The sequence below is a fragment of the Triturus cristatus genome, chromosome 6 (assembly GCF_964204655.1).
Source record: "Triturus cristatus chromosome 6, aTriCri1.1, whole genome shotgun sequence".
Classification (NCBI taxonomy): domain Eukaryota; kingdom Metazoa; phylum Chordata; class Amphibia; order Caudata; family Salamandridae; genus Triturus; species Triturus cristatus.
In genome coordinates, this window is record NC_140589.1 from 518,551,587 (window position 1) to 518,574,644 (window position 23,058).

At 47.4% G+C, this 23,058-nt stretch overlaps 1 protein-coding gene across 1 annotated transcript in view; it reads right to left on the bottom strand.

Moving 5' to 3' along the window:
* Window positions 1-885: 885 nt before the first annotated feature.
* SLC17A5 (solute carrier family 17 member 5) overlaps window positions 886-23,058 on the bottom strand; it is a 651,091-nt gene continuing 628,918 nt past the window's right edge. Inside the window, exon 12 of the transcript XR_014962977.1 lies at window positions 886-2,192. The gene's annotated coding sequence lies outside the window, so the exon portion shown is untranslated. The remainder of the gene's footprint in view (window positions 2,193-23,058) is intronic.

The following is a 23,058-nucleotide window of genomic DNA, read 5'->3' on the forward strand; positions in this document are numbered from 1 at the left end:
GACAAAACTACCTCAATGGACATCAGAGCAGTGAGTGAACACTGACAAACTTCGTTACACTGCCGCCTCGCACAAGAGGAAAATGAAAGACTATGCTGATCAGCTCTGACACTACCTGGAAACAGTCTTTGACAAACAGACTGGGTTCTGGTAAAGCAGAGACAGAAACGAAAGACAGACACCCCATTCGCCACAGATCCTCTACAGGTAGTGGTGCTCCAGTGGCACATGGAAACAGCACATCGTTCTGGGAAGTCCATCACTCAGGACACATCACATTTCAAACACCTACCTCATAACTCACCAGCTCCTGACACCACTTTGGAGGGTATCACATCTCTGGGTTTGAATCCAGAGCCTGTGCCTCAGTTGCCTGATTAAGGTAGACCTCGATCATGTCGGATCACACGAGCAGGTAGACAAGTGCAAGCTCTTTGCAGACTGATTAAGGACATGTGATTTAAGTGATATCTGCCACTTTTTAACAAAGAAAGAGATGTAGCATATTGATGCTATGCACAATAGGACCCTCGTGGTTCCAGGCCGACTCTGAACAGGAACTATTTTATATGCGGGAAGGTGTTAACGTTGGCTATGGGATGTATGATGTAATGTGAAGAGTCTGAATGAACATTGGAGAATAAAGATATGTTAAACCACAGCTCCTGTGTGTGACATAATCTATCTGCATGCTCCGCGGCCGGGGAAGAAGTAGCAATATTCACTGAGCGACAAATATGCGGATAAGTAGAACAGTGTTTTGCCTCACCTGCCTCACACATCCCATTTATAGGTGGTAAGTATTTGTGTGATTAGAAGCAGATACTCACTGTGTGTCAGTCAAGTGGTTGCAGCTTGTTGTTAAACTCTGGCGTTCCATTGGGCAAAAACACATTGATCATCATTCCATTGCAGTGATTGTACTTGGTGTAGGTGCATATCCAAAGACAGCATGTGCAATTGACATTATCTCACTGTTCTTGAGATGCAAATAAGTGGGTTAGGATTTTACACTTACACCATGGTATATGTAGTCATTTCAGCAAAAAAAAATACAATACTCATTATGGTTTTTAAAAGAATTGCTACTTATCAGTTGTTTTTAGTCAAGATTAAAGGTCCATCATAATGTTTATTGCGAGTCTAATTGTAGATTTTTGGGCAACATCAACGGTTATTGGAAGCTTATGATAACCATACAGAGTCCATTTGGAAGACATGTCATACGAAATGTGGAGGAGAGGAGTATGTCATTGAGGAGGTATAAAGTGCCATTAGGGAAGGTTGGCTTGTTTAAAAGTCCACAAGTGGAAAAGATAAACAGGTGCACGGTACTGGGTGATAAATGAGGTGGAATGATGTTTAAACACAGGACCACTAGGAAAGTGGCCAGGAGGCATAGACAAATTTTATCTGACAGTTCGCCGGCGGAAAATGGGGAGCTCCTCTGATGGGTGCTGTGCCTTCTCTACAGTTGGTGGTGTTTGTATGGGAGGCATCTGAGACACACACACACCAGAGGCAGAAGATGTGTCACCCCTGTCCCCACCAGCATTTGCTTGCACCAGTAAGGCAGCCTGGAAATCCCTGGCAAGGGTCTGGTGGCTTGCTAACAAAGCAACAACATTGCGATTGAGGGCACTCGTTGTTGTCATATAGGAGTGCAACTTGCTTTCCAGGAATTCCATGATGTTATGGATGGCCACCAGCTGTGTGGCAACTCCACTGGTGTCAGATGCAGAGAGCCATTGTTGGACCCTCTGCATCATGAAACAAGTGATGCCAGCTAGGGAGTAATCAATCCCATGGAGCCAAGAGTAGGTGTCTGTAATGGCCCCCTTATTAGGGCTCAGACACATACGGACACCTTCTAGGGTGCCCACTATCGTCTCAATCCTGCCTGCACCTCATCATCCATTCACTGATGGACTCCTACCACTCGCCGTTGAAAGTCAGCTTGGGGGTCCATGGAGTCCTCAGCTGGGATTAAACAGCTAGACGGGGCATGTCATGTGGGGGACGATTTCTCTAGAGACCCGGCAACGTCATCTCCCCTTTCAAAGACCAGAGGAGAAGATTCAATAGAGTGCAGGAGTTGTTGGAAGGTGTCTTCATCCATGGGGGCAGGATGATATCACTGATAGGTTGGTCATCAAGGACAGGTTGCTTCACAGGAGGAGTTGTTGGTCCCTCTGGAGAGAGAAAGAAGTGTGTCAATAATGATCCATGACAGATGTAGACATAAACAATTTTGGTGACATTCAAATGGATTTTTTATTTACTTTCAAGTACACAGAGATATGTGGAACATATTTTACTACAAGTAAATAAGGCCATGTTACACTATTGTTGCCTTTCACATGGCAATACCTTTACATTGTTCACACAACCTCTGTATAAACAAGGGAGTCTATTTGTGTAATAACACTCAACACAACGTAGCTAGGCAGCTTGCTGGCCTGCCCTGCCTGAAAGACTGAGTGCAGGTAAGGTCCCCATTTGACATATTACATTGCTTTTTCTGGTTTGTGCCTACACTGATGTTACATTAGCTTCTTGACACTACAACTGAGACCATTGCACCATTTCACCAGGGTGGCTGCATTCCCTCTAGCCATCAGGTAGTGCCCCAGCACTAACCAAGTAATGTTATCTTGTTATGTATTAAAAAGAATCATACACTCTGCCTTTCACGCTGTACAACACACCAATCTGGCTTGCTCAACTGTCTTGGATGGAATTTGTGCAATATTGTGGCCTAGGGGTCATATCTGACACACATCCACACAACTCTACACAGCAAGCAGCCTTGCTACATTGCAGGAATGGTAATGTGCATGCAAATACAATACTTTGCTTATTTGTGTTGAATTCAGTAGGTTCATAGCACACACACAGTCATCTCCAGTGTCCACAACTGTAGTCACTGAGAACCATCTCTGAAGGGGAAAGCCACCGTCACACGAGGAAATATGCAACAGCTCAAGCTCACTCCATTTACTCAGAACCCAAGATGATAATCTGCAGAGTGCATTTACATTACTCCTCTGGCAATCATCATTCAGACCCAGGGACTCTACTTCTTCTCACATACTGATGACACCCAGATCATACACTGACTCTCAGGAGACACCAACACCACCTTTTGGTACATTATGCAATTGATCAACATTCCTACCTGTATGTGAGAGTAATGGCTCATAATGACCCTCACAAGATAGTAGTAAGGATATTCTGCAACATGTACCTACCCTGGTTGCCAACACAACTACGCCCAAACACCTCACCCTGCAACCACCCCAGAATCCTGCCCCTCATCCTGGACACCTACCCCACCCTGAGACTTCGCAAGTACCTGTTTCACCTCCACCTGCTTTCACATATTTTACATAGTCAGACTTTTCTTCTTATGGCTCCCTCCTGACACCTGTGAGACCATCACCGAGGCCCTCATCACATGTAGACTTAGTACACCAATGCCCTCTACCACAGCATCTCTGCCCAGCTGCTACACAAGTGGCAAACTATCCAACACAGCACTTTTACTCAGCCTACCTTGCAACACACACGTCACACCTCACCACCTTAAAATACAATGGCTCCTCATTCAGACAGACTGGCAGTTTAATATGCTCAGCCACATATACAAGGCACTATACTACTAGCGGCCAACCTAGATCACACACCATCTATGTTTCCAACATACAATTATGGACCTCTGCTGTGCATCCCTTGCATTCACCCACCACCCCCAATAACCATTTGAGAAAGGCAGGAGGTAGAATGGTCTCTTACATCGCAGTCAACACCTGTAAAAGAAACTCATTCAGCACATCAGGACAGCTGCGTGCAATATGGTTTATTGCTACTGATTGTACACCTGGCACTTCATGTGATCCTACTTGGAGAATAGCGGGAATCCTGGTGCATACTCAGCACCTGGATTCCCTCTAGGGTGAGAAGTTAATCGTCTGGCAAACATCATTACTTTACGTTACATTACATTCCACGTTTGGCTGCCAAGACCCAAGACAAGCACACATGCTTCATGGTGCAAGGAGGGCCTGCATTGGCACTGACATATCTGCAAAAGTTCCCACGGTCAATGCAGTGTGTGCTGCTCCAGTCTAGGTTTTTTGCTTTATATTGTGAGACTTACAGTCCTGGTTAATCATGTTAAGTCAGGGTAAGTAAAAACAAGAAACCATATGGTTAAAGCGGTCATGCAGGGCAGCGCAGCAAGACACTTTGCTGCACTGAGCTGCATGCAAGTGAAAGGGCAGGAATGCCTCACTTATGAACTCATCCACCCCATGACTGTGATTTTATTGCCCAGTCACATTTTTCTTCTGTCCAGCCCTGCCAAGTTTCTCTTGTCTTTGTGTGATGTGTTGCCCCAGTCCAGGATTTCGTCTGACTTGTAGTGTAATCTATAACATGATTAACCAGGACTGTAAGTCTCAAGACAAGCACACATGCTTCATGGTGCAACGGTGGGCCTGCATTGGCACTGAAATATCTGCAAAGTTCCCAAGGTCCATGCAGGGTGTGCTGCTCCAGTCCAGGTTTTTTGCTTTATATTGTGAGACTTACAGTCCTGGTTAATCATGTAATAGATTACACTACAAGCACATAGCCTCTCTGCTAAGGAGAAGAGCTGGGAAAGCTGAAGAATAAGTACTCCCCACTTGCTGTGTGCTGTCTGGGGTTGGCCTGCAGTGGCTGTTTCTGCCAAGGAGAGGACAAAGACTTTGCTGTGTGCCGTGTATCCTGCTTGAAGAAGATCTCCAAGGGCTTGAACTAGAGCTTGCCTCCTGTTCTAAAGTCTCAGGGACACAAAGACTTCACCACCAGCTCCCCTGAACTTCCTTGCCGGGAGTGCCGACCTCCCAAGATGTGCCTGTTCTTGTGTTGGGCTTCTGGAGGTTGTTCCTGTTGCTGGGAGCTGGGTAAAGCGAAGCAATTAAAGAAGCAGGATGCATCCGCAGTCGATTCTGACACAACACTGCCATGCGTGAAGAATTTCCATGCATCACCACCGTGCCGCGGTAGAAATCGACGCAGCACCTGCCCGCGGCTGGAGAAATCACTGAATGCAGAGTCTCATCAACGATCTCTGAAGTCCAAGATCACCGCACTGACTCCGATGCAGGACCTGCTGTGCGACTGCAAGAACCGACACATCGGGGGACCGCGGCTGGACAGATCGATGCAACGTTGTTGCCGCTGCTGCATGGAGAGCCGACGCCTCCCAAATCCCCACGCATCGCACGGAGGCTCCAAGTCTACAGCAATGCCGGGGGCACAGTAAGAAACCGACCCTTCTCCTCCCCGCACAGTAAAAAACCGATGCATCACCTCCTCTTCAGTAAGGAATCAACGCATCACCTCCCCTGCGTGGCAGTAAGGAACTGACACATCACTTCCCCTGGAGCAAGGAACCAATGCATCACCTTCCCTGTGCATAAGGAACCGATGCATCACTTTCCCTGGGGCTGTTTTTACTTATGATTTTGACTCATCCAGGGTACTCTGTGTTGAAAGTGTAGGATCTAAAGTTTGCTTCTGGATGACATCGCAGTGTTCAGTGCCACTTGGGAGGGCCACCTGCAACACCGCTGGGAAGTGTTGAAGGCCCTGCAGAGGGCAGGCCTCATGATCAAGTCCAGCAAGTGCAGATCGGGGCAGGGATCAGTGGTGTACTTAGGGTACCAGGTAGGAAGCGGCCAGGTGGCACCCCTACAGCCTACCATTGACACAATTCTGGCTTGGAAACCCCCAAGACCCAGACAAAGGTGAGAGCCTTCTTAGGCCTCACCAGTTATTACAGGAGGTTTGTGTCAAGGGGTATGGCACCATTGATGCCCCCTTGACTGAGCTGACTTCCAGGAAGCAGCCCAGGAAGGTAAACTGGACTGACACCCATTAGAAAGCTTTTGATGTCTTGAACTCTGCCATGTGCTCAAGGCACCCAACTTCTCACAGGAATTTGTTGTGCAGACGGATGCTGCAGAGCATGGTGTGGGGGCTGTTTTCTCTCAACTAAACAATGAGGGCCTAGACCCACCCGTAGCCTTCATTAGTAGGAGGTTACTTTCCCCGGAACAGAGGTAGAGTGCGATTGAGCATGAGGCTTTTGCTGTGGTCTGGGTACTGAAGAAGCGGAGGCCCTACTTGTTTGGGACTCACTTCCGGGTTCAAACCGACCACAGGCCTCTCAGAAGGTTGATGCAGATGAGGGGTGAGAACCCAAAACTGTTGAGGTGGTCCATTTTCCTACAAGGGATGGACTTTATGGTGGGAAACTGCCCTGGTGCAGAACACGACAATGTTGATGGTCTGTCCAGATGTTTCTGCCTTAGTGAAGAGAAATCCCAGGAGGGTGGGTAGTTCTCCCCACTTTTCAGCTGGAGGGGACACGTGTTAGACCTAGCATACTTAGGGTGGTTTTCCCCTGTCTTTTTGCATCTGCCTCCTGTATTTTTGCTGTGTGCAGGATTTCGTTTTTGCTGGTCTAGATGCTTTGGGCACTTTGCCACTGCTGATCAGTGTCAAAGTGCAAGTGCTACCTCTGTAAATTGTGAATATGTATTGGTGTTTCAATGATTGGCTTGTTTAACGTATCACTAAGTCCCTAGTACAGTGCACCGTGTGTGCCCAGGGCCTGTAAGTCAAATGCTGCTAGTGGGCCTGCAGCACTGATTGTGCCACCCACACAAGCAGCCTTTTAAAAAGGATCACAGACCTGCCACTGGAGTGTCTACACGCAGTTTCTACTGCCATGTCAACCTGGCATGTCCACCCACTTGCCAGGCCCTAACCTTCCCTTTTCTTACATGTAAGGCACCCTTAAGGTAGGCCCAAGGTACAACTGTGCAGTGTATGTGAAAGATAGGACATGTACTGGTGTGTGTGACATGTCCTGATAGTGAAATACAGTGTATTTCATTTGTTACTATTGAAAGGCTATCTGCCCCATATGATAGAATGGGAGTTTATTTGTAACATCTTATAAGTATAACTTTCCACTGAGAAAAAATTTAAAGATGGAATTTAGTAAGCCTGAACTCAGAAAATAAAAATAAATGTTTTAGAACAAATGACTTTTATATTGTGTGTTTGATAATACTACCTTTTAGAAAGTGGGTATTTTCTTGCTTAGCCATCCTGGGTGGGAGGAGATTTCTTTGCACCTAAATGGGCCTTACACAATGCTGTTGCCACCTCCTGCCGGGAAGCTGGACCAGGGAGTACAGAACTGGTTTTGACTGAGCACAAAGCCTCTCTGCCACAAGAGAGCAAAGATAAATTGAGTATAAATGCATGGAAATACATCAACTACGACAGCGAGTGGTATGTCATCACCATCATGTTGTGGACCCTCTATGTGGTCCCTATCAATGTCCTAGCTGTTCATTTGCCCTTTCCACCCCTAAGCCTATAAAATCACTGTCGCGTAATCTTTACGCATCTAGGGCGAGAACAGTGGTGACCGATGGCACGAGTCGTTCCTCTCTTAAAGTATTTCACCTAAATGTCAGATCGCTCGTCTGCCATTTTATGGAAGTCTTTACTTTGATAGACGACGAACAACCAGACGTCTTCTTCCTTACGGAGACATGGCTACATGACCAGGCTATGGTATCTATTAATCTAGCTTTACCTAGAGGGTATACCATGTATACCCTACATCGGAATTCCAGAGGAGGTGGCATAGCAGCCGCTGTAAAATCCTGTTACCCGTGTGTCTGGCAGAAAAGTTCAGTGGCAGCTTGTGAAAGCGCCCAATTTAGTATTACCCTATCCCCTCACTTTACGCTGTCTGGACTACTTATTTACAGACCTCCTGGTCCTGATGGAATTTTCCGCCTTAGTCTTCCTGAGGTAGTGGCGTCTCTAGCTCTGAAGACAGCCAATTTTACAATTATCGGTGACCTCAACCTCCACATGGATCAACCACTCACCAGTTCAGTTGGTACTTTACTAGCCGATCTGGAGGCCCTTAAAATTGTCCAGCTGGTCGACCAAGGGACTCATAGCGGAGGACATATACTCGACCCTTTTCTTACGAACATTCCGAATGTTCTACTTAGCGCTCCCACACCCATGGCCTGGACAGACCATTTCTTAGTACAAGGTCATATTACTTTATCGTCCCCTGTGTTTGAACCATTTTCTCTAAGCGTCTTTAAACGCCCTTGGAAGAAGCTTCAACTAGAGGAATTTCAGCAGTTCCTCTTGACACACCGCGCCCCCCTTTCTACAGAAATTACGTGTAGCTACGATAGCTTTTGTGAGTGGCTTACGTCAGCTCTTGACTCCTTCATACCTGCCAGGTGGACTAAAATCAGATCTAGTCCCTCGAGTCCTTGGTATACGGACTAGCTCAGAATTCTCAAATCCGCCTGTAAAAAAGCGGAGCGTGCCTGGCGCAAAAGGTATGACGTTGAGCTCAAAAAAGCTTACAGATCTTGTACGAGGCACTACCATCAGGCTATCTGTAAGGCTAGAGCCACCTATTATGCGATGGAAATTAAAAATAGCCCAAATCCGACTAAGATCATTTTTCAAATCTGTAAGGAGCTAACTAGTAAACAGATTGCTACTCCTGTTAAAGCTACATTGACTCAATGCGAAAAAATAGCCACTTTTTTTGTAGAAAAAGTAGAGGCAATTTATAGATCTTTTCCCCAAGAATCTCGGGCGCTATGTCCTTCTAGTATTAAGCTTTACACCACCCCACAACTTTTTTCTATTCGTGGCCCTAATCCAGAGGAGTTTAAAGAATTAACTAGGAAAGTTAGATCAGGCTCCCCTACGGACCCTTTGCGCCCTACACAGTTTCAAGAGCTCGAAGAATGCTGTTTTCCGGTGATCCTTGATCTTATTAATTTATCCTTTGAAACAGGAAGTGTTCCAGTCAAATGGAAACAAGCAACTGTTGTGCCCATTTTGAAAAAACCTTCCCTGGACCCCTCTCTTCCTGAGAGTTACCGTCCCATCTCCCTCCTCCCCTGGATCTCCAAACTAGCGGAATCTCATGCCAACTACGTTCTGTCTTCCCATCTGTTGGAAGCTAACATCCTCGACCCCTCTCAAAACGGGTTTCGAGCGCATCACAGCACTGAGACCGCTCTCCTTGCGGTAGTGGAACAAATCAGAAAGCTGCTTGACAGAGACCAAACGGTAGCGCTGATCCTGTTAGACCTCAGCGCTGCCTTTGATACCGTCTCCCACTCCATCCTTCTCCAACGGCTTTCGGAAGCTGGGGTTGGTCAGACTGCACTCGATTGGTTTCGGTCTTTTCTTACTGACCGATCCTTTCAGGTGTCCACACCGCCTTTTGTTTCCGCCTCCCGTTCTATTTTGCAAGGTGTTCCTCAAAGGTCGGCTCTCAGCCCAACCTTGTTTAATCTATACGTCCAACCCCTGGCCGAGGTAGCCCAGAGATACGGTCTCACCATGGTGTCTTACGCCGATGACACTCAGCTGGCGGTGGCACTTAATGGTGAGTCCGCAATGGACGCTGCTGCCTTTCAGGTCGCTTTACGAGGAATTATGGAATGGATGTCGGACAACAAGTTGCAGCTGAATGCCTCAAAAACCGAGGTTTTAATCTTTGGAAAAAACACCGACCTCTGGGGCAACCAGTGGTGGCCCCCGGAGCTTGGCCCTGCTCCGGTGCCTGCTGACGAGGTCAGAAATCTTGGGGTGTGGTTCGACAATAAGTTGTCCTACATTCCCTACACCAAAAGACTGTCCGGGATCTGTTTTGGCACTCTACAGTGTCTCAGACCAATCTTTAAATTTTTTGACCCTACCACCAGGCAAATCATAGTTCAGGCTATGGTCCTAAGTAGACTGGACTATGCTAGTTCGCTTCTACTGGGACTTAATAAAGCGGAACTTCTCCGCCTTCAGCGCATCCAAAACGCGGCGGCCAGGATGCTGGTTGGCTTGCCACGTTTTTGTTCTGCCCGCCAAACCATCCAAAATCTGCACTGGCTCCCGGTGGAACAGAGGATTAAATTTAAGGCACTTGGTCTTACTTTTAAAACTCTAAAGCTGTCCACTCCTCCTATCCTTGCCCAGACGATATCTCCTTATCTCCCGAACAGAGCGCTCCACTCTGCGGGATCAAATCTGGCAATTGTTCCCCGCTTCAAAAGAGCTAGAATGGGTGGACGCTCTTTTTCGGTGCTAGCCGCCTCACTTTGGAACACCCTCCCCCCTTCGCTCCGTTCTATTACTAACCTTTTTCCTTTCAGGAAATATCTGAAAACCTTCCTGTTTGCCACTATTTAGGTCCTTTAGCTCATCTATGACCAGTATTCTCTCACCGTTATGTCTTACCATCTTCTCAGCGCCAGGACGCCACTTTGCTGCGGCATCTGTGCGCTTTACAAAAAGTAATAACATAACATAACATAACATATAAATATTGGGGCCCATACCCCAGAACTTTAGAATACTTCTGGACTCAAGAGGAACCTCTGCCAAGGAGAAGAGCTGGGAAAGCTGAAGGAGAAGTACTTTGCTGTGTGCTGGAGAGGACAAAGACTTTGCTGACTTTGCTGTGTGCTGTGTATCCTGCTTGAAGAAGATCTCCAAGGGTTTGAAGTGGAGCTTGCCTCCTGTTCTAAAGTCTCAGGGACACAAAGACTTCACCACCAGCTCCCCTGAGCTTCTTTGCCAGGAGTTCCGACCTGCCAAGAGGTGCCTGTTCCTGTGTAGGGACTAAAGAAGCGTCCGCACCCGATTCCGACGCAACACCACTGTGCGGGAAGTATTTCCACGCATAACCACCGTGCCACTGAAGAATCCGACGCAGTGCCTGCCGGCGGCTGGAGAAATCACTGCACGCAGCAAGAACCGACGATTCGGGGACTGCGGCTGGAGAGATCGATGCAATGCTGTTGCTGCACCGAGAGCCAACACCTACCAAATCTTCTCGCATTGCACTGGGGCGCCAAATCTACAGCAACGCCAGGGCCTCAGTGAAACTGACGGATCACATCCCCGCACAATAAGAAACTAACGCATCACCTCCTCTTCAGTAAGGAACCGACGCATCATCACCCTGCGTGGCAGTAAGGAACGATGCATCACCTCCCCTGGGGTAAGAAACCAACGCATCACCTTCCCTGTGCGTAAGGAACCAATGCCTCACCTTCCCTGCAGCTGTTTTTGCTTATGATTTTGACACATTCAAGGTACTTTGTGTTGAAAGTGTAGCATTTATAGTTTGCTATGGACAGAACAGTTTTTACCTTTTAAAAGTCATATCTTGGTAACTGTATGCTGGATTTTTGTCGTTTTGGTCTTGTTTGGTTTAAATAAGGAATATTTGTCTAAACTGGTGTGGTGTCCATTTGTAGTGTTTTCACTGTATTACTGTATGTGTGCACAAATGCTTTGCACACTGCCTCTGAGATAAGTCGGGCTGCTCTTGCCAAGCTGCAAAGGGGATGAGCATGGGTTGTCTAATGGCATAACTCCCTTAACCTGACTAGAAGCAAGGGTGCCTACTTGGACAAAGGTGCAAACCATTGCCAACGAGACACCCATTTTTAAACACCTAACCTCCGCAGAAGACTTCACCCGTCTCTTTTATTGGAGCAGCGTCCGTTCCACTTGCCGCACATGTTCAGGGCGCTACCCATATAGTGACTTCCAATTGCCACTTCAAAGGCGACTCGCTCAATCAGACATGAGGTAGCAGTGCCCACGTTCATGTCAAAATATTCTGATATGCTAACAATGAGGGAAGCCCTGAAAGTGATCATCCAACGTTGCCGCTTGCAAGCACCATGTTGGGATAGGAGGAGCACGGTCATAAATGCTGTGGTTTTTGATCCAAGTGTATCCTGCCAAGGTGGTCTATTGAGGTAATGTGAGATCTTAGATCTGGTGTGCTATACGGACATGCAGGTCGTGCGCATGGGATTAGAACAAACATACTCTTGTAAGGGCATTGCGCAGGTGCCAAATATCAAACAGGTAGAAGTGTTGTAGCCAGTCAGTTAACGCATGCGTGTTCAAGATAGCAGTAGTGTGAAGGAGGGGTGGAAAGATCGGTCTAGGTCAACGCTGAGGACACTGTAGGGAAGTCCACTCTATCACGACAAAACCCCAGTCAGAGTATCCAAGCAATCATGCCTGCTCGGAGTTAGGAGCATATATGGCTCCAACTAGTATACGACGACCCTCCAGTCGGCCCTCCTCTGGCTCTGTAACAATGGTATCTGCAACAAAGGGGACCTCAGCCTTTACTCACACCAAGACCCCACAAGCATATGTAGAATAGTTAGTAAAGTATATGTGACCCCTCCAGTGTTTCCGTAGCTGCATGTCATCTACATGTGTGAGGTTGGATTACTGCAGGATTGCTATGTGTGACATCTTGCAGCATAAGTAAAAATACACAGCATATCTACAGAAGGGAGTGTGCATGCCCCTAACATTCCATTTAAGTATATTAGTGTCAGTTATCGTATTAGCCGTTTGGTGAATAGAATGCAGCTCCAGATGGGAGGGCAGCACTAGGTCTACCCAGAAGTGGACGGTCAAGGCAGGTGCAGGCAACAACAACAAACCAATGATGAACAACAGATGAAACATATGATAGCATAGAGGGCAGAGATACAACAGATTTCCTCCCAAACGTGTGAACAATGAATGCTAGTTTAGGCTAACTAACAAGCGGGTAGGCGACAGCGTGGAGGGTGTATAGGTGCAATGAACATCAAATAACAAGTGGTTAAGTGATAACTAGCTCCATCGGTAACTCAGACAACGGCACCGAGGTTCAGACATTCGGTAGGGTATGTGTTTGTGCTAGAGCAGCCTCTGCAGGTTCCAGACTCAGTCGCAAGGTGCGCGGCCCGTGGACAAGTAGCCAGTGCAGCTCTCTGTGCATTAAGTAAGCTCAAACAACAATAAAATCAGGGATGAGAGGAGGCCTCTCTGTGTTCGCATTAATTGAGACGTGTCAATGATCACGTCTTACAATAGCACCCGCATCCCCCAAAGTTATAGGTACTGTGGAATGTGCATGCAGCCAATACTGTGTTCGCTAAGTACAACATAATACACTAGCTGCTCCTGTCGCCAAGAGGGGCAGCATTAGAACTGTTGTGAACGAAAAGCATACATCACATCAGCAACAAAGTATGAGAAGAAGCAATCATTTAGGCAAAGCATCCCAAGTGCAACCTAAAAGATATCGTCCACCGTTTGATAAGTAAACTGGGAGGCATGGGGGAGCCAAGTGGGAGAAGATCGGATGCCAGGTAACCCTCATCACTGATAGATTTGGAGCCATCACCGTCATTGTCCGAGGGCGGAGCAGGGTCCTGAAACACACTGCAGCCGCCTGCAGCACCTTCCTTTTCTCCTGTATAACCTACTCCAGGTCAGGCAAACGGGATGTCTAGGAGGCAGTCAGCGAATGACATCTCCTACAGCTCCCGCCAGTGGGCATCTAGTCGGTGTCTGTGAGCACCCCCAGTCCTGTGGCTCTCCACCCAGTCTGAGGCCTCCTTGGGGTCTGTGAAGAAGTGTGACATGCCGTCGGCAGAACCCGGAGTTGAGCTGGAAACAGGAGCAAGTATTTAACGGTGGATTCCCAGAGTCTGCGCTTGACAGAAAGAAAAGTGTTCTGTCGATGCTGACCTGCCAGGGTTTAATCTGGGAAGATCATCGCTCACACGTTGTCCACTGGCAGGTTGGATAGTTTCCGGGCCTCCTGTAAAATAAGGTCACAGTCCTTGTAATGCTGAAACCCGACCACAAACGGTCTTGATGGGGCGCCGGGGGGCCTCAGTGTTGACACCGATGTGCTCGCTCAATCGAGAAGAAGGGCGAGAGGGTCGAAGAAGGGATAAAGCTGCGGAAACATGTCTCAAGATCAGATACAGCATCTTGGCCCTCAGCGTGGACATAGTTTGTGCGAGAGTGGATGTAAGCATAATCTGCCCTGTCCTCCAATATAGGGACCTGGTCACGCAGCGTTCGCAGTTGAGACTGAGCATCTTGGGTTTGCCATTGAAAAATCGTCAGTGATGGTTCCACATTATGAACTCTGCCTGTGAGCCTGCGATGGTCACCCAGCAGTAGGGTGAGATCTGTCACTACTGCGTCAATTCTATTCTACCGTAACATATGCAGGACTTCTCCGTAGCTGCCAGGACTATGTCTAGTTTATCCTCCACCGAAGTAGACCCAGTAGCGTGCTCCACAGGGCTCATCTCCCTTGGAGTGATTGAGTGTGGCTCCAAGGGATGTGACTGAGTTCCAGTTTGCAGGCGCCACATGGCCACCAGCGGAGAGCTTTTACCGTCCAAGGGGAGAGGGGGCAAAACACCAGCAACAGGCCTGCTTGTGAGTGCCAGTTAGTAGGATAAACCTCGCAGCACAAGCGCCCACCAGATGCATCAGGCTGTAGGTAAACTGTTGATCACTGCAGTCACCGATCTAGGGGCGTAAGCCAGACATGCCCTCCAGGGAGTGGGATAGTCAGTGCAGAGTCGGGGTGCCTCAGTATGTCATTGCGGCTAGGTCTGGCCGAGCGATCTCATCCCCCAAAGCAGCGCCTTTCACAAGTATCTCCCCTAACCGGACAGCCACATGTCTTCTGTGGGAGGTGTTCAGTCAGTGCACTGGGCCGCTTAGGGGGCTGGGAGTTGCTGTGCATGGATTCTGCTCTGGGTACAATTTGGTGTGTACTACACTGCATTCCGTTTGTGCCTGTGTGTACTACCCCTCCAGCATCGGGCCTGGGTAGCGTGCAGAATTATGCTTCAGCTCCCGCTGTCTCCAGCTCAGCACTAATGACCGGATCTAGCTAGGGCCCAAGGGTGCAGACACCCACTCCCAGCCACCGGGGCTGTGGACAAGGTTCTCAAAGGCCGCAATCTCCACTTCGCTGCCAGTGCCAGTCACTGGGTCATCCCCCTGGGTCATCCCCCCCCCTCCTCGGTGCATCACTGTTCTCAGGGGCTCCACCAGGTGCCCCTTGTGGGGAGCGGGTCCACATGCCGTGCGGCCTCCACTTGAGGGACACCGCCCATGCCCCATGATCTCACTGCAGCCAAGGGGGGGGGGGAGGCAGTCCCCATCCACCAGCAGGACCCCAGGTCTCCCTCATTGTCGGGTTCCCCGCCGCCGCCTGTGGATCGTCACTTCCATCTCTCCAGCACCACCATTGTCCAGGGAGTTACTTCCTGCTGGGGAGAAGGGCCAATGGCAGTTAGCACTAGGGGTATTCTGCCAGATTGCGGGTTTGATGTGTGGATCTCCATTAGAGAGCATCCGCCATCTTGCCTGCACAAGCCACGCCCCAGCAAGACAAGGCAAATATGTTGTCATAATCCACAAAACACATCCCACTATGCAAAACAACTCATTTCACAAAACCCCTATTTATACTCATGTAGTCCAACTCCTGACAGTTTCAACGCAATTCCAGGATTCCCTAACTCTGACAATTTTTGGGGTGCAAAATTTAGTTACATTTTGCACTGAATTTTCACAAATTTGCCTCAGTTTTGCACCGATTTGCCACATTGCCTACATTCTTCACCACAAATATGTTGGTGCTTTGCACCAATAAATTATCAATGGGTCAGTTTGCAAAGCTGGGGGCCCCGTGAGTCACAAAGGACGAGGGCTCAAGGCGAATAATGAAAACCTACACAGGACAATAATTGAAGCCAAAAAAAACATAAAGGTTTATTCAAAATCAAGACTCATCACAGAAAGCAAAAGGGTAAATTGTTAGGCAATTCAAATTGGCATCAATATATATCATAAATCAAGAGAAAAGTCAAAGTATAGGGTTAAATGAAAGACTGTCAAAATCTCCCTTCATTACAGCGCATAAAAGGTCAGTGAACAAAATAATTTTATATATATATATATATATATATATATATATATATCAAACGAGATTTCGCACTCCTTCTATCGTGCGAAAAACAAGCCACTCCAATCGAGAATGATGGGAACAAGATTTTAATTCACCAGTCAATCCTTTACAAAAGCATGACGCGTTTCAACCCTATCGGGCCGTAATCATATGCAGTAATGAAACACACAGTAACTGACGATTTTTAAATGTTCAGCAGTATAAACAGTGAGGGAGGACTCTCGTGCATGATAATTAAAGGTATAGTGACCCTCAGTTTTTCACTGACTTCAATGTCCATAATCCTTTACTCCTGTAAAGATAACATCAATGCTTCCCACCTCATAGTACTGATTATATCCATGCTTCGTTTACAAAAAATCACAGAAAAATGTGTCCTCTTTTTGCCTCATATGGAATAATTCCGTTTAGGGCCAAGTGGTCATTTTGTCCGCAGTTTGCATTCAAAGCATTACTTGTGTTTGATAAATGCCAGTCTGTGCGCTGTTAAAAGTTTAACATTTCCGATTCTCGACGTGCAAGGAAAAATACCTTAGCAGACTCTGGCCGATTTGCCACATTGCCTGCATTCTTCACCACAAATGTGTTGGTGCTTTGCACCAATAAATTATCAATGGGTCAGTTTGCAAAGCTGGGGGCCCCGTGAGTCACAAAGGACGAGGGCTCAAGGCGAATAATGAAAACCTACACAGGACAATAATTGAAGCCAAAAAAAACATAAAGGTTTATTCAAAATCAAGACTCATCACAGAAAGCAAAAGGTTAAATATATATATATATATATCAAACTCGCAAAGTTGCCTGCTGTAGAAGACGACACACTGCAGGTAAAGATTCGCCAACATTCGTTTATTGTGGAGACAGCAGCATAAGCACAGATCAGTCCACAAATTCAGAGTCCATTCCCGACGCGTTTCGTTGCTCACTTCCTCTAGGAAACCTTTCGGTGAGAGTAGATAATTTTGAACAGGGTGTGTATCAAGGTAACTACGAATGTAGTGTGGTACAGGACCCTTTGAAGAACGCTGGAACTCCTGGGTACTATCGGACATTGGAGTCAGCGAGAAGGCGGTATCGCTAAGGGGTAACAAGTAGTGCGAACAGACCATGGTGAACTTTGTTGATATTAAGGCATTGATGAATGTATGCTGTTAAGGGACCCTTTGAATTACACTGTTACTCGTGTATACTGCCGGTTATTAAGATAGCGAGAAGGTGGTATCGCCATTCGCCAGGGGGTTGGCTATGAACAGCGGACTCTGTGTTTCTTTGTTGACGAGAATGAGTGTTAAATAGTCCGTTTTGATTAAGGGCTAATGTAGGTGGACGATTTTCAGTATAAAAACATGAATTCACTCATTCGATGTATTTGTTTCTCCAGAAAAAGGTGTAAGCAACGGATGTGCTTATAACAGTGTAACTAGCACTGATTCCCTAAACCAATTGAGAGCTGGTATGTGGGCCCGTGGCTCTCATTAGGTAATTTATATTGATGACCTTGTGGTTGTCACTTTTATGCCAGAATATATGTCTCTGAAGTTTGAAGTGGGGTACAGGTGTTATCTTTCATGAACTTACCAACCTTGTGTGTTTTTTATGTTTTCTGCATATTTGCAGTTACTATTTTTTCAAATAGAAAAGAACCCAGGGAAGTGGTTGCAGACCCTTGATGCCCTGATGAATTTGCCGCAAAGTTGAGAAGGCAATGAAACATGTTGGCCATTCCTGAATGTGGTTACATGACATGACCGTGTTTTTAACCTTGGGATGACTCACGGAATGGAATAAAGCAATTGGAATTATATACGTGAGCCGGACCTAATTTTATCTGTAAGCCTTCACGGGTCTTTCTTTTTTGGTTTTGGGCTGCTTATAAAACCCCCCTGTTCTCTCTTTCTTTAACTGGGACACATAATCATTTATATGAGAAAGATATCGATGATGATAAAATCGTGAGCAAACTGGTGAGAACCTGCCAGCAGCTCCTCTGGTGTTGCGCACGTGAGATACTTTCTCATTTTTCCACAGCTTTTTCTCTTTCTTTTTGTTTTCCACAGAAGTTGGTGGAGTAACTTTTCACATGGTTGGTTGTTTTTTCACTTTTGGGAATTTATAAATACTTAGTTTTATGGCACAAGGGATTTAACGATAGTTCATGACAAGAACTACTGTTGATGGCGTAATAGTTCTTTACATTACCCTCCTAGTAATCCTATGTAATTAAAAGAAGTGCCTTGATATTACCAGGTCTGTTTTTTGTATTATTGAATGAGTGGAGGGTGGCCTGGTATATTTTCCCTCTTAAACTCCCCTTTTTGAATTTCCAACACTCCAAACCAGGAAGTGTTGGCAGCCATCAGTAACCAAGTCACAAGAAAACAGTAAAAAAGATGAAAACAAGAAAAGGGGGCAGGGTGGAAATACCCTGACCCCCTAGGGCTGCTCAGGGGGTCTGACAAGGACCCCACGGCCCAAAAAAAGCATTAAAAAGAAAAAGCGCCTAAATTCGCGATGGGCGCTAATCCAACCTAAATTTTATTTTTTTAAACGAAGCGCGGGGTACCGCGCTTTGTTTGTTTCAAGCCCCCGGGGGCAATTCATAATTATGGTGTGGGGACCCGAGGGGCATCCACAGCCCCGGGGACAGCGGGAAACATCCATTATGTCGTGGGCGTTGCATCGCAATGCCTTTATATTGCGGGTAATACAACGCAAGTCGTTACAACGACTTGCGCTGGATGGCGCTCTAACCCTAGGAATAGTATGATTTAATATTCCAACACCTTCCCTTCTGCACGTAGACTGGAGATGGAATAGTAAATCATACTATTTCTAAGTCCAGCGCCCTCCAGCGCAAGTCGTCGTAACGAATTGCGTTGTAAAAACTGCGATGTAACGTTCCACGATCATTTTGATCGCGTTGTAACGTCACATATTTGGGACCGCCACCTCCCTGGGGCTTTGTTTATCATATGCCGGGGCACGCTCCCCCCCTCGCTGCACCCGGGGACAGCCACCTCCCTGGGGCATTCGTAATTATTTGCGGGGGGCATGGTGGGCCCTCCCAAGCCTCGGGGACCGCCACCTCCCCGGGGCTTAAATTAATATAGATAAGTGTGGGGGGAGGCTCAAGCCCCTCCCCACACTGCGCCGGGGACAACCACCTCCCTGGGGCAATTTTAAATAAAGAGCGGGGGTCCGTTGCAGACCCCCAGCCCTGAGAACTACCACCTCCCCGGAGCTTTAAAAATGCTGGGAGGGGGGTCATGTGGCACCCCTCCTGGAACCCTCAATGGCCCAGGGGACTGCCACTTCCAAGGGCCGGCTCCTGGAATGTCCCGGGTTGCCCACCCCCTGGCCACTGCCGTTTGCTATGGCAGGGCTGGAGCACGGCTCCCGCCCTGCCATAGCAAACACTGCTTCGCTTCATGGAAGTGAGAGCAGGAAACCTGCTCTCGCTTCCATGAAGCAAAGCAGAAATGCTTTTGGACAAGGGGAGCTGCATGTTAGCAGCTCCCCTTGTCCAAAGCAATGCCGGCTCGCGCAGGAGACAGGGAGCGGTCTGGGACCGCAGGGCATTGGCGCTCCCCTGCGGTTCCCAACATGAGGGCTGGCCCTGGTTATAGGGTCCCCGGGGACAGAAGTGGCCCGGGAGGCAGGCCATGCTGCCCCCTCGCCTTTGGGACCGTATAAGTGTTTAGACATGCAACAGTTGATGTTGTTGCACCAGGGATAGTGTGCTGCATAACTAAATACTTATAAGGTCCCAAAGGCAAGACCTATTGGCTATGCCAATGCTTGTTTATGCTTGATTTCAAGTGATAAAAAGCCTAATACGGCAATTTACACCCAGCACGTCAAAAAACATTGAAATAAAGTATTTTGTTAAAACAAAAAGGGCTTATAGTGCGATTTTTTAATTTCCACATGTTCTAATCAGTGAGCGCGCGGGTGAAAGACTTGTGACACAGGTGTTTTCACAGGAAACAGCTGGGGTTTGCCGAAAAGCTAAACTGAGGAGTTTGCCATACTGTCGACCCTACAAATTGTCAGATTCCTCGTTCCGATATCCCCGGGGCTGTGTTGATGCTCTATGGGGGCCCACCTCTGGATGACCCCAAATCCGGCTAGTGAAACCACGGACTTTTGGGGTGATCGAGCGGGGGAAGGAAAGGGTGGGGACTGCAGGGAGGGAGATCTGTGAAGGCAAAAGACAACAGAACACAGTATGAGACGTTTTGCTTCCGCTTTCAGCGTGAACCACAGGCAGTACCGTTAACAGCAGTGCGTTTGAATCTAGCTTGCCCCCTCACCTGTAAAGGAAATAATGTGCGCCAGGACATATGGGGGAAAGCTACAGGCAGTGGTCTTTGGTCGCAGGCACTAATACAAATGACAAGGAAAATCACACGTATGGAGAATAACAGGGCTCAACATGCATACGAACACACACCACGTAGCTCCGTAGTTGCTCAGTACCCACTTGTTAATGCCCCTCAAGGTCCAAGCCACCAGCGTTGCGACCACCCCTTCTATCCAGACTCTCTCATATGTCTATGGAAATAATCATAAGAAAACAGAGATGAAGACTGGCCACCGCGTGGTGCCTTTACGCACTGCTAGCGTCTGCCAGGAAAACTGAAGCCAGGGAGGCTGAAGCACGCTTCGCTTAACTTCCTTGAAGCCTGATGCACTCCTGTGATTCTGCGACATGCATTTCAACCATACTAAGTACAAACACACCAGTTCGATTCTTTACCCAGTGCGGGTTTTTTCAAAAGGGTTCGGGCTGTATCACTGCCTGTAAATGAAAGCGAATTGTGCCCCGTAGGTCAAATCAGGTATTTACAAACACATTCGCTCCCCTGCATGAGACCAACCGGTCTCTCCAACAGAGGGGCGGATAATGGTGTCGCGGCTTACTCTGACGGTGCTAGTCTCCAGAGATCGTGTCTCCGAGCGCCGAGTAGGAACCTTGCCGCATCACTCCTACCTCGGTTTCGGCGTCCTTGGGAAGTACGGGCCACTACCTGGGTGATGGCCTCTTCTGAATGCCTCTGCAACACCGCGTTACTCCGGCTCGTCTCCGGTCCAAAGAATTATTGGCTCCGTGTGAGGCGACCTTTCGCCTTTTGACGTTTGGCGAGGGGCGTGGCGTGCGTTACACACCGCGCCTCCCGCAACGCCCATCGGGATTTGTAGTTCTGATCGGGTTTCCAGTCCTTGCTCCGTTCCGGGCCGGCGATGCGCTGTTGGCGATCCTGACAGCAATAGAGATATGAGATGGCACATGTGAAATTGTACATCCAGATTCATACTTATTGCATTACGTTGAGCTTTTGAGCCAGTTTTTCAGGGAAATTGTACAGAAAATACACTGCTCAGCAGTTACTTTTTCAAAACTTTCTCGAGGAACCTGCGACACTCCTGGGGATGGCATGGTCTGCATGGCACATTATGCTCGCGGTGGAATATTTTATCACTGCCTCTTCAGAATGTGTTACATTTTTTTGTCATTTTCTTGGGCAATGACCCCCTTGAGCCCACTTGAAGATAGTCAGGCTCGCTGGCTTTGCTCTCAGTGCAGTTTAGAGCAGGTATTGCTCTGAACTGCAGATATCCTCTTCACATTCTGCAAGGAGTCCTCATCACTTTACGTTACCCCACTGCTCAGGAGCAGGCAGATCTTTTATCCATGTTCAGTTCAAAAGACGTCAATTAGATATAGCCACTTTCCCCTTTGTAGCCCTGGCCTGACCCTCCTACCCCTAATCCCTAGTGAAGGGATCTTAAACAGGCCAATCTTGTGATGCCACTGGCTGCCAAATGGTGTATGATGTAGCTTTGGCAACCTTTGTCATTTTGGTGAATTGACGTTACTGTGCACTATCAACAGTAATGCTGGTGCAGTGGCGCCAGAACCCAACAGAATATGAATCCACTGCATGCCATTCACAAGTGTCTTTTAGTATCCAAAGGGGGTAGCAGAGGCCACATTAGTTGCTTGCGTTAGGCCCCATGGCTCCCTTGGTATAACACACACAACCTTACAGAATCACATTACCTCATTTGCAGGCCAAGGGGATGTTCAGAGGGCCAGGAAAATAGACTTCCACATGGAAGCAGATAAGCATGTGCCAGGAAAGAATGATCCTCTGCCCAAAATACAGGCCAAGGTAAGACTAAAACAAGTAACACGTTAGAAAAAACACTGGGCCTGGCTGTTTAAAATAGCAGAAAAATGGTGTGCATTGTGGCAATTTTGATTTTACTGTCCTCTTGGCATGCTTTCTGTTCACCCAAATATTTCCATAGTGCTAATAAATGTAAAACACCGAGTGAAATTGCATTGGACCCAGATTGAGGACGTTTGTTACATTAGTTTTTTTATGAATACAGCAATCCTTACTACATTCCCGTTGCGTGTACGCGTTTGGATAAAAAAAAATGCCAATTGTTTGGAAGTGAGAATGTAGCATCACATCCTGAACTGCAGACTGTGGAACAAGGGAACCAGGTTTGAATCGTGGCATGCTCTTAACGTGCCAACAAAAAAAAAAACAAGTCTCGGCATCGGCTCAATAGCCCGTAATTCTGGGAAAAACACTTAAACTCCCCGTGCTTTAAAAACAAAAAAGAAAGAATGGGACCTTGTGTAATGCAACATGTGCTCAAGTACAGCACTCCAATTACTTTGGGCGAGTTTGCACTTAATAAAACTACAAGCGAGATTCACCCTGCAACACAAATTCCAATTATTGGCAAATGTGTTTTTAGACATAATTTAAGCATAGCGCTTTTTAAAAATATGTGCTGCTATGGAATATTGTAAAAATAGCTGTGTTGGGCACACACTGAAACACAAGGCAAACATGAGCAGGAAACAAAGAACGGACACGCACCGACATGGGAGGAGGTGGAAGAGATGAATGCTTTAATAAACTACTCCAACTCTGAACGTATCCGCACACAGATTCTGAACAGATCCTGGAGCCCAGCCAATCCTAAACATTGATACAAACGATTTACGGGGAATCAAAGGCCAATAGGGGTACAGAAAGGCCAAAATAATGCATGCAGCGATGAGTGCCACAAAGGAGATTCACAATGCCTTTGCGCTGCCACGAGGA